Source organism: Plecotus auritus (genome assembly GCF_963455305.1).
Source record: "Plecotus auritus genome assembly, chromosome: X".
Taxonomy (NCBI): domain Eukaryota; kingdom Metazoa; phylum Chordata; class Mammalia; order Chiroptera; family Vespertilionidae; genus Plecotus; species Plecotus auritus.
Window position 1 is genome coordinate 32,727,241 of NC_137784.1, and position 12,298 is coordinate 32,739,538.

Sequence of the window (12,298 nt, forward strand, 5' to 3'; positions counted from 1 at the left end):
CGTCGGCCTGCGAACTGAAAGGTCCCAGGTTCGATTCCGGTCAAGGGCATGTAACTTGGTTGCGGGCACATCCCCAGTAGGAGGTGTGCAAGAGGCAGCTGATCGATGTTTCTCTCTCATCGATGTTTCTGACTATCTATCCCTCTTCCTTCCTCTCTGTAAAAAATCAATAAAAATATATTAAAAAAAAAAAAGAAAAAAAGAAATATAAAGATTCCTCATATTTGAAAAATATAAAGCCCCACAGATATAGAATCTATGATCATTTACATTGGTCTTTAATTATAGTATAGGAGAAAATCATACTAAGAATATTAATAAAGGACATTTTCCCTCTTGCAATTTTAATTATGCCAATTAAGGGCACAAAATATTGAAGCATGTTAAAAGCACTCATTTACATATAAAATACTTGTACTAATTATAAAATATTCTCATTTATTCATTCAATTAAGTTAAATGAACTAATGCATGATAAAGCACTTTGCATGATACAAATACATTATAAAATATAAGATTTTAAAAGTAAAACTGAAGGCTGGGGAACCTCTTCTAGTAACTCTGTTGAACAACCTATTTGCATGTCGGAGATTAGAAAATATGGTAAAGGTGTCCTTATTATCTACTTGATAGGGACAGGGGAATCGTTTTCCCTGCCCCTACATTTCTGTAGGCATTCTAAATGAGTTTATTCTTAAGGCTTTGGTCTGTACACCCAAATAACTTATTCTTCTTCCTTCCTCTACATGAGGTGTTTGCAAATGAATTAAAATTATTAAAAACCTGTTAAATGGGGATATGATACTTCTGGCTACACAAGATCCCTATAGTACCTTAGGGTGGCTCTTATTTGGATGTTGCTCTAATAGGTGGTCCTCTCTTCCAACTCATCCTTGCCTCCCAAGTGGGACCCAAACAATTAAAAGAGGCTACAAAATTAAAAAGGATAAAATACCTAGGAATAAGTTTAACCATGGAGGTGAACAACCTGTATTCTGAAAACTGTAGGACACTGATGAAAGAAATTGAAGAAAACACAAATAAATGGAAAGATATTTTGCACTCATGGATTGGAAGAATTAATATTGTTCAACTGTCCATACTATCCAAAGCAATCTACAGATTTAACACAATTCCTATCAAAATTCCAATATAATATTTCACAAAACTAGAAGAAATTTAAAATTGTATATATTCACAAAAGGTCACAAATAGCCAAAGCAATCTTGAGAAAGAAGAACAAAGCTAGAGATGTCACACTCCCTGATTTCAAAGTATGCTACAAGGCTATAGTAATTAAAACAATATGGTATTGGCTAAAAAACAGACACACAGATCCATGGAAGAGTAGTGAGAGCCCAGACATAAACCCACACATATATAGACAATCAATTTACAATAAAGAAGCAAAAAATATGTAATGGAGAAAAGACAGTCTCTTCAATAAATGGTGGTGGGAAAACTGGATAGCCATGTGCAAATTAATAAAACTAGACTGCTATCTTACATAAGAAAATTAACTCTAAATACATTAAATATTAGAATATAAGATCTGAAAGCACATAATTCCTAGAAGAAAACACACACAGTAAGTTCCTTGACATTGCTCTTATCCATGTTTTTGGAGATCTGAGTCAAAAGAAAAGTGAAGCAAAAGTAAACAAATTGGACTGCTTCACACTTAAAAGCTTCTATACAGTGATAAGAAGCATCATTTAGCTCTAGCTGGTTTGGCTCAGTGGCCAGAGCATTGGCCCGTGGACTGAAGGGTCCCAGGTTGAGTTCTGGTCAAGGGCAGATGCCTGGGTTGTGGGCTCAATTCCCAGTAGCGGGCATGCAGAAGGCAGCCGATCAATGATTCTCTCTCATCATTGATGTTTCTCTCTCTCTCTCCTTCTCCTTTCCTCTCTGAAATCAATAAAAATATATTTTTTAAAACCATCATCTAAATTAAAAGACAACCTACTGAATGGGAGAACATATTTGCAAATTATACATTTGATAAGGGGTTAATATCCAAAAAATATAAAGAACTCATGCAATTCAACAACCAAAAAACAAAAACAAAAAACCCCAGTTTAAAAGTGGAGAGAGGATATGAATAGACATTTTTTCCATAGAAGACATACAGATGCAAATAGGCACATGGAAGGATGTTCAACATCACTAATTGTTAGGGAAATGCAAAGCAAAACCACAATAAGATACTACCTCACACATGTTAAAATGGCTATTAACAAAAAGACAATCTATAATAATAAAAGGATAATATTCTAATTAGACCAGATGTCTTCTGGACGTCCTTCCTGACAAAGCCAGGGCCAGAGGGAAGCCAGCTGGGTCCCGGTTGCCTGTGGGCAGCCCAAGGGAAGCCAGCCTGGGTCCTGGGTGCCTGTGGGTGGCCCGGGGGAGGCCAGCCCAGGTCCCAGGTGCCAGAGGAAAGCTGGTGCTGGCAGCCGGGGGAAGGAAGGCTTACTCTTGCATGAATTTTTGTGGATCAGGCCTCTAGTAAATAAGTGTTGGAGGGGATGGGCAGAAAAGGAAACCCTCATGCACTATTGGTGGGATTATAAATTGGTATAATCACTATGGCAAATAGTATGAAGATTTCTCAAAAAAATAAGAATAGAATTACCATATGATCCAGCTATATCCACTTTGGGTATTTATCTAAAAATAAGAAAACACTAGTTGGAAGAAATATATACATTCTCTATGTTCATTGCAGTATTATTTACAATAACCAAGGTATGGAACCTAAGTGTCCATTGATTAACGAATGGATACAGATGTGATATCTACACTAATAAAAGAGCAATATAAAAATTGACCATCACTTTGTGATGCCCACCAGCTAATCAGGAGTGAGTATGCAAATTAACCTGACAATGATGGAGGCAGCCCAGCACCCCAGCCACTCAGGGCCTCTGGGAAGCACGCATGCAGGTGCGGAGCTGCTGGGGCAGGACGCCTACTATGAGGGGGAGGGTGGGGGGCAGAGGGAGCTACAGGAGCAGTGCTCTGGCTAGAGGGAAGACTGAGGGCTCCGGCCACAGGGCCAGAGCAAAGATACAAGGCGGGGGCCAGAGCAAAGGCCTGGGTCCCGGGTGCCAAAGGAAAACTGGTGCCAGCAACCAGGGGATGGAAGGCCTATTGCACAAATCTTTGTGAAATGGGCCTCTAGTTTATACTAATAAAAGGGTAATATGTTAATTAGACTGGATAGACCAGATGTCTTCTGGACAAAGCCACGGTGGTGGGGGCCGAGGCGGTTAGAGGCGATGAGGCTGGCAGGGGAGAGCAGTTAGGGGTGATGAGGCCAGCAGAGGAGAGGCAGTAAGGGGTGATCAGGTCAGCAGGGGAGCAGTTAGGGGGATCAGGCAAGCAGGCAGAGTGGTTAGGGGTGATCAGGCAGGCAGGCAGGTGAGCGGTTAGGAGCCAGCAGTCCCGGATTGCGAGAAGGATGTCCGACTGTCAGTTTAGGTCTGATCCCGCAGGGACATCTCCTGAGGGGTCCCGGATTGGAGAGGGTGCAGGCCAGGCTGAGGGACCCCCCGCCATGCATGAATTCATATATATATATTAGAGGCCCAGTGCACAAATTTGTGCACAGGAGGCAGGGAGGAACCGCAGGAGGTTGGCTGGCAGGGGGCAGGGACTGTGGGAGGTTGGCTGCCGGCCCCAGGTCAGGAGCCAGCCCTCAGACCCTCTGGGGAAAGGGCGGCATCTGCCACCACCCACCCCTGGTTCTACATCCCAGCCCAGGGCCCAAAGGCCACAGCAGGGTCAGGAGAGGAGGCGATGGTCGCCGGGTGCAGAAGAAACAGACACCGACACCGCCATCGGCACCCCGCCACCGCGTGGTTCCTCGCCTCTCCCCATCCTCCTTCCCTCACCACCGCGCCACCACCGAGGTGGGCGGGTGGCCCCCAGGGAAGGGAGAGGATGGGAGTAAGAGAAACCCTTGTGTCGAGGGCTGACTTTGTTGAGTCTTCAAATCAGTGCTTCATTTAACCTTTTCATGCTTCAATTTCTTTATCTGCAAAATAGTGTTCTTGATAATATCTACTGGGTATATATTTTTTGCAAAGCTTAAAAACAAGTTGATAAGTGCAAAAGCATTTAGGACTGTGTCTATCACATTGTATGCACTCAATAAATTTTAACCAAGAATATTTTTAAAAATAAGGTACAGATTCCTATTGATGAGGAGCTTATAATGTACTACGGAGACATTTATGACAACAGTGTTCATAAAGTAACAAAACAAAAGTGATAGTTGAAACAAGTATAAGGTACTATGGAAGTAGGAGAGGGAGAGACCAATATTTTAAATTTTAAGTAAGCAAATGATTTCTTGAAAATTGTCAAAATGACTCTGAGAACTCCTATTTTCTTCTATATTCTCAGGTAAATTCTCTCTTCAATAAATAAATTTTAATTCAACCTCCACAGGAATTAATGCATATTTTGAATTTGAAGTGTATAAAATAATATATACTTAAAAGCTGAAATTTGATGTAATATCATTGTTTTACTATGGTGTTACCTTAAGCTCTTCCTAAAAACAGAAAGAAATAGTGACAGAGTGATCTGAATATGAATAGGTTTATGGAAAATAATATCACCACTTCAAAGGTATGGGTATTTTGCCCTGTAAACTAGCTCTTCAACAAAATTTCAACTTTTAAGCACTTTTCCAAAACACTTTATTCATATAAATATCTGGATAGCATCCAGGTGAAAATAGTTGAAACCTGGGGTTGGTGTTTGCTTTGCAAAAAAAGTTTAATTGTGCCACCTCTTTTGAGATATATGTTTCTTTTTTAAGTGATATGGTTGATTCACTGAGTAGGCCACAAATAAAACACAGGAATCCTTTAGTCATTTTATTTACTCTGACTAGAATCATTGATCTGTCTCAATAAAAAGGCACCTTAGAGAAAGATGATGATGATAAATTAACATTGTAAAATGTAACACTTTATAACTTTGAATATGTTTGGGAAACAATAAAAATGTATCAGCTGGTAAACACTTACCTAAGATTGAATTTCAATAGTTAAGTACTTTGGAGAAATGGTAAAATATATGAGCCAATACATAGGAAGGATATTAGTGCAAGGAGTGAAGAGCTAGTTTACAGGGCAAAATACCCATACCTTTGAAGTGGTGATATTATTTTCCATAAACCTATTCATATTCAGATCACTCTGTCACTATTTCTTTCTGTTTTGTTCAAAAACAGTTTACCTTTGGAAAGCATTACTAAAATTTCCAGCTTAATGTTGGAAATTTATCTCACTAAAAATGAGAAAACAAATTTTTCAGAGTTAACAAATAACTCTGAAAAGCCCTAACTACACATAGTGGCTGCTCTTCATGACCTTTCAATACTGAGATCATCTGAAATCACTAGAGTGAGACTGTAATTTGGCATGATGTCCAAATAGTTAATGGTAAAAATAAGTTATGGGTGGAAAAATAGAAAATCATGTTTTTGAGACCACTCCACTAAATTAATCTACAAATCGTTTAAGCATAAAAATTCTTGAAAAAAAATAACGTAAGGGTTACTAGAAAATGTAGACAAAAGGGGGCCAGATGCTAACCTGACTAGCTCAGGAAAAGCCTGTATAATGACCTTGCAAACTCAGAGACCTAGAGTAACCACAAAGGATGGTCTGAAATTAAACTTTTAAATTAAAAAGTAGTCTATGGTGGGTAGTCATGTCCTAGGCTGGTATGTTCTCTGAAAAAGATCAACTTTGATCTTAACGGAGCCTATTATCTTTCTGTATCTACAATAACATACTTTTGGAATGTCAGGGTAACTTGTAACTTCCCCTTTTTAGGACCCATCGGTTTGTGTTATAAGTCATTCATATGTTTGTGTTTCACATGCTGTAAATATAATTAAGGAATCATTTAAAATGATTGGCCCATTATTTCCCATTTTAAGTACTTCCAATATAAGCAATCACCAGGAAGTCATTAGACTTTATATCTACATATTTAAAATCTATGTTTGCACAGTAAAGTGTAATAGCCTGGAAAACTTGATGTGTCTGTTTTGAGAGTATGACTGAAACAAAGTGTCTAGTTTTCAAACCATCTACTCTTAATTATGAAAATATTGTTTTAAATTCACTTTAGAAGAAAAATCAAAGATCTAACGAGGTGATTTACTCATATATGCTAATAACAATGGCTGCTAACATACTGTCAATGTGATCATAACAAACAAAAAACCTTCTTGAAGTTGCTTCTACCTTCAACTATTTTTCAGTAAAAGTATCACAATACTGGGCTTCAGATAACTCCATTTAACCCCTATGCTTGATTTTTAACATCTGTATAATTGATTGACCACAATGTAACAGAAACAGTACCTACCAAAAACACCCAAGAAGTAGAGCAATTCTGATTATGACAGAAACATCATTGAGTCTTCTTGAATTCAGAAACAGATACAGCAAGACAGGAAAAGACAATGGAATATAAATATTGGTCATTAACTGAGACAATGTCTGCATCATAACATTCATTCAGTCTCCTTCATTGTGAAGAGTGGTGTGGGGTATTCTTATCTAGTGTTGAGCAAATTGATGTCATGTGTTTTATTTTATTTCAGCTTCAGAATCATTGAAATAACATGGCCAGGTGTTGTCATAAGAAGGATAGAAATAATTCATGAAAAAGAAAATATTTATGTGCATTATCTTTTTTAGTCTCAGCATGATTCTCTAAAGTTTGTCTTTCTGTCTTCCCTTTATGGATAAAAGAAACAAACAAAGAAACTGAGGTTCAAAGAGAATAGGGGACTAGTTTGAGAGCTATACTTCAAGCTTAGTTTTCCTAACACCAAGTCTAAGACTTTGTTCTTTATCCAGCAGCTTTGCCTTCATATCCCATTATTGATGTTAACTTCCTTAAATCACCTAGCCCCTTTGAATGTATTGTTTTCCAACTGAAAAAATTTGTTATGAGGTATGGAAAACAAGGATTGAATCTCAGTGGTTCAAATCTGTGAACCAAGGATTCTTTGGGTAGAAGCAGAGGAGAACTCAAAAAATATTGCAAGGAGTACATAAATTCATGTAAATTGAACAAAGTCTTTATAGTACATAAATAACATATATTGTACATATGTGTATATAAATGCTGCTGAGATTATTAAAATAACATGTAGTCAAAACTGGTATTGAATTCATTGTAGGTTTTGTTATTATGTATTTTCTCAAAATGGCTACTAAAAGTGCTACTATTATCTTGAGAGTGCCACCATATTTTGCAATGTTGAAATGGTCTGTATATGGGATTATTTAGAAAACACTTTTGAGCTTGAAAATTTTATGAAACTGTTGTTCAAACCAGGTCTTATTCAGTTATAAGGACAAAATAGGAGTTTTTAAAATACATATATATTTATTGATTTCAGAGAGGGAGACAGAGAGAGAGAGAGAAACCGAGAAACATCAATGATGAGAGAGAATCATTGATTGGCTTTCTCCTGCATGCCCCGAACCAGGGGGTTGAGCCCACAACACGGGCATGTGCCCTTAATCAGAATAGAACCCATGACCCTTCAGTGCACAGGCCAATGGTCTATCCACTGAGCCAAACCAGCTAGGACCAGAATAGGACTTACTGATTGTGATCCATTTAGCTGTGCAATGATTGACTCCTAGTACAATTGATCTTATTAATCACATAAAAACAGCTTGAGTATATTTTCATTCAAGAAACTAATCAAGGAAGGGTGAGATATTTGATAGAGTAGTGGTTTCTAAAAGGAATATATCATTATCTTCATAATTCTCATATACATTTATTATCTTTTGATTTTGAGTTGTGGGTAGGATAAGGCCAGTCAACTATATTGGTACTAGCCTTTGAGGGGCTTATAGGAGATCTTTATAATTCTACTGACCTCATCCTTGTAAAAATATGTCAAGAATATGACCAATTCTCATAACCTACTCTGGTCCATGCTAACATAATCTCTTGCCAGTGATAATAAAACACTTTCCAAATTGATTTCTTTTCTTCTGCCAATGTTCCCACTTTAGTATATTCTTTTTTTAAAATTTTCACTGTTGACAGTATTATATATGTCCTCCACTTTCTCCTTTTTGTCCCCCTCCACTCAACCCGCACCCCACTCTAGGCCTTCCCCATACTATTGCAGGTGTCCATGGGTTATGCATATATGCATAAATGTTCTTTGGTTAATTGCTTCCTGTCCCCTCCCTTCTGACACCCCGTCCACTGAGATCTGTTATTCTGTTTCATGCATCTATTCTCAACACAAAAGCCAGATTGATCTCTTTAAAACAAATCAGATTACATAGGCTACCAAGGAGACAGAACTGAACCTCACATCACCCTGCTTGGCCCTGGAGGATGACTGGTTAGCCAGAGATGGGTAAGATTCCTCAGGGAAGGAACAACCTAAGACAGGCACAGTCGCAGAGGGGCCATAAGGAGAGAACTTGGGGATCAACAGAGGTGGGGCACAGACCCTCACCCCCCCAACCTTGCAGGGGCCTGAACCCTCACCCCATCTGAGGGAGGTCTCCTTCCCCCATGGCTGCTTTGCTTCCCACGCCCAGCTCAGATGGGGACACAGGTGACAGACAGTGACTTGGCCCATCTCAGATTGGGACCCAGGTAACAGAGACTTGGCCGACAGCAGCTGCCCTATATCTAAATCCAGCATAGCACCAGGAATGCTCAGGGCCTACTCAAGAATGCAAATAATCCTTTCCACTAATATTTACAGGGTAAACTAAGATTGGTGGTAGAGTATTAAATTTGACAGTAAAATAATAATCAAGTTTTCAGGTTAATTTAAATAGGCTAATTGAAATAAGTGAATATTCAAGAAAATTTAATTGTACTGGACAAAAATCTGTTCCTAAAGTGGTAACTAAGACCCCATATATGAGTTTGTTTAGATCCCATATATGAGTTTCTATTGGTAGTTCATCTCATGGTAAAATTCCTGAACATGCAATGAAACTAAAGCAGTCATATTTTTGTGCAAAAAATTAAAATTTAAAGTTATCAAGACTGCATTATAAAATTTACAAAAGCCTCCATTAATTAAAAAAAGGGGGATAGTAGGGTAATATCATGTAAGGAAAAATATCCTATAAGTAAGTTACATCTAGAAAATTTTTACTTTACAAAATTAATTTTCATTTGTAATGCTAACAGCAAGACACCCATGAAAAACACACATGGTGTCTAAATAAGACAAAGGAAAATCGTTTGGGCAAAAATAAAAAGGATCCCAAATCAATTATATAGAAAAGATTCCTTTATTAACTTTTGGTCGAGAACATGTTTGTATATTTTCAGAAAACAACTCCAAGACCATGTGGATTCCTGCAACAGAGAGGAATTGACAGGTCTGCTCCAACCACGAAGACAAGAGGAGAAACAGTCCAGAGATGGAAGACACTGACGACGCCTTGCCACGCTAGCAGTCAGCAGCTGTGCATCGCAGTAGGTTGCCTAGGACCAAACCAGAGAGGGTCGGACCTGCATTGCCACCATGTGCCCACCATCCAGATATCATTGCTGACATGTACACATAAGGAACTGTTTGACATTGAAACGGGGACTCAGAACTGTTGGACATGGAAATTGGGACTCAAACATTTTTTGTTATTATATGTTTATTTCTAGTCTGCAGAGGAAAGATTTTTTAAAGGAAAGAAATGGGGGGGGAAATAGATACAGAGGCAAAGAAGCATTGAACAGACTGTCAAACTGTAGTGGGAAGGCAGGGGAGGTTCGGGGGGGCTGTAAGAGATCAACCGAAGAAGTTGTATGCATGCATATAAGCATAACCAATGGATACAAGACACTGGTGGCGGGGGTGGCAGGTAAAGGCATGTACTGGGAGGAAGGGGAGGCCGGGGGGAGGTCAAAGGGGGGAAAAAAAGGAGACATATGTACTACTATTTGTAATACTTCAAACAATTAAAAAAATAAAATAAATAAAAATAAATAAAACAAATCAGATCATGCCATGCTCCTTCACAACTCTCCAGTAATGTCTCATACCATTCAAAGTAAAATCAAAGTCTTTCAAGTGGTCAAATGCCCCACATAATTTCCCCTTTCTTGCTACATTTCTGTTGTATTACTCTCTTCCTCTACTTGGTTCTTACCTTTCAGCTGTGCCTGCATCTATTTCTAGAATTAAAGTTTCCAGGAGGTACTTGTTACTTTGTGCTAATGGTTTTCTATGACTACCCTGCAATAAGTTATAATGGTCTGAACAGGTGAGGGCACTTGCTAAGTGCAGCAGCTCATATCTCAGGGCTGGGCATTAATACTTTGATAAGGAAGTTCTATTTGCTATGGATTCATTATAAATGAATATAACTTATCAGGTAACTAAGTAGTGGTAAAATGAACTAACAAGTCTCCCCTGTTTGTTTCATCTAGTATTTCCCAGATACTTTTGACTTTTATGTTTTATATTGATTTTATTGTTTTATGATTTGAAGGTCACAACTACTCTTAAAATCAGGAAAAACTGACAGACATAATAAAAAACATAGGTGTGTGTAAAGCAATAATTTTGTGCTTGGATATTACACATTGTTCAAACTGGTGTGTATAATAGTTAGGAACAGGTTACAACATGCACTTAATTATTTGCCATGCAAACACATTACCAGGGCAGTTTCTGTAGGCACAGCTCCAGTAGCAACGTGAGTTCATGCTAAATCATACTACAACACAGTGAAGTGTGAGAAAGAAACTCCTAAACAAATTTTTTTCATTAACATTTTTGTTACCATCATGTGCATACTAAAATAGATGTTTCAGTCATTCTCCAAGTTCATGACTCTTATCTTAGAGACGAATTACCTGGTATTCAAATGTCAAATCAGCTATACCTCTCCAATCATGCATTGTACAGAGTACCTTCCATAAACCAATCAACACAATGTAATTAACATAAAATAAAAAAAGAATTGAGAAGGAGTGGCTGGTAAACAAGAACATATGGAACGATACAAGTTTGAGAAACCTGTTTTTACATGAGACTTGATTTGAATCATCAAAGCTCAGCTATACTTAAGGGGGGGAAAAGTAGTGGCAGTAGATGATGAAAAAAGGCTTGGGTAGGGAGTGAGCCAGCTTGAATATTATGATTACATTCTTGTGACTCTGTGTTCAGGAATGGATTTATTGGGCGTAAATCATTTAAGAGGAATATTTTATATAACTTTCTCAGGGCCAGTTGCTAGGACAAAAGAAATGAAAAAAGGAAGGAACTAAAAGAGGGAAGGAGGGAGAAATAAAGAAGAGAAAGAGGGAGGGAAGGAAAGAAAGAAGGAGGCAGAGGAAAATAAGTAATATTTATTTTCTGTTTAATGCTAAGTGCTTTACACACACATTTTCACTTAAGTTCTCACAATAACCCAAAAAGGTAGGTATTATTCCTTTACTTTGAGAAGGGGAAACTAAGGTTGTAAAAGGATAAGGTCTTGCAGATTTTAAATAGCTCAGTCAGAATTCAAACCTAGTTTTGTCTGACTCCATACCCATGTGATCATTCTAGTGTATCACACTTCTTGATAACACTAACACAGAAATTTGGTTTGCAAGCCATGGTCCATGTAGGTCCTACAGGTGGTTCACAGGCTAACATACCATTAATTAAAATAATATGATGATGCCTATTCTCTACCATGTTTCCCCAAAAATAAGACATCCTCCGAAAATAAGACCTACTCGCAGGTTTCCTTCTGAGTGAAATATAAGGCACCCCCCAAAAATAAGGCCCCCAGGCTCTGTCTCAGAATGAAAATTAATTTACCATAAACTGGTCACTAGGGCCACCCCGACTGGCATCTAGCAACCAGTGACGTTACGCGGAGTCCTGATGTCACTGCTGTGTGGAGGCGGAGCAGAGGTCAGAGTGAGCGGTGAGTGCGGGGTGGGAGAGAGGAGGAGACTTTCGCAGATCTGTGTAGAAGAACAGGAGGATTAGAGCGGACGGGACGCGGCGAAGGTGGTGAGTGCTGGTCTGTTTCTGGTGACACTATCTGATGCTCGCGGCCGCCTTCATGATAACTGAAGGTTCTCAGTCAGTGGCAGACCCTGCTCCAGCCCAGATCCAGGCCCCAGCAAGCCCAGTCACAGTCCCCAGGCAGGCCCCAGTAGGTAAATGTCTGATAAAGGGGTAAGGGGGATGTCTGGTGAAGGTGTTCAGTGGTACAGGGGTAGGGGGAGGGGGATCACTTAAAATGACACAGGAGGATCAGAG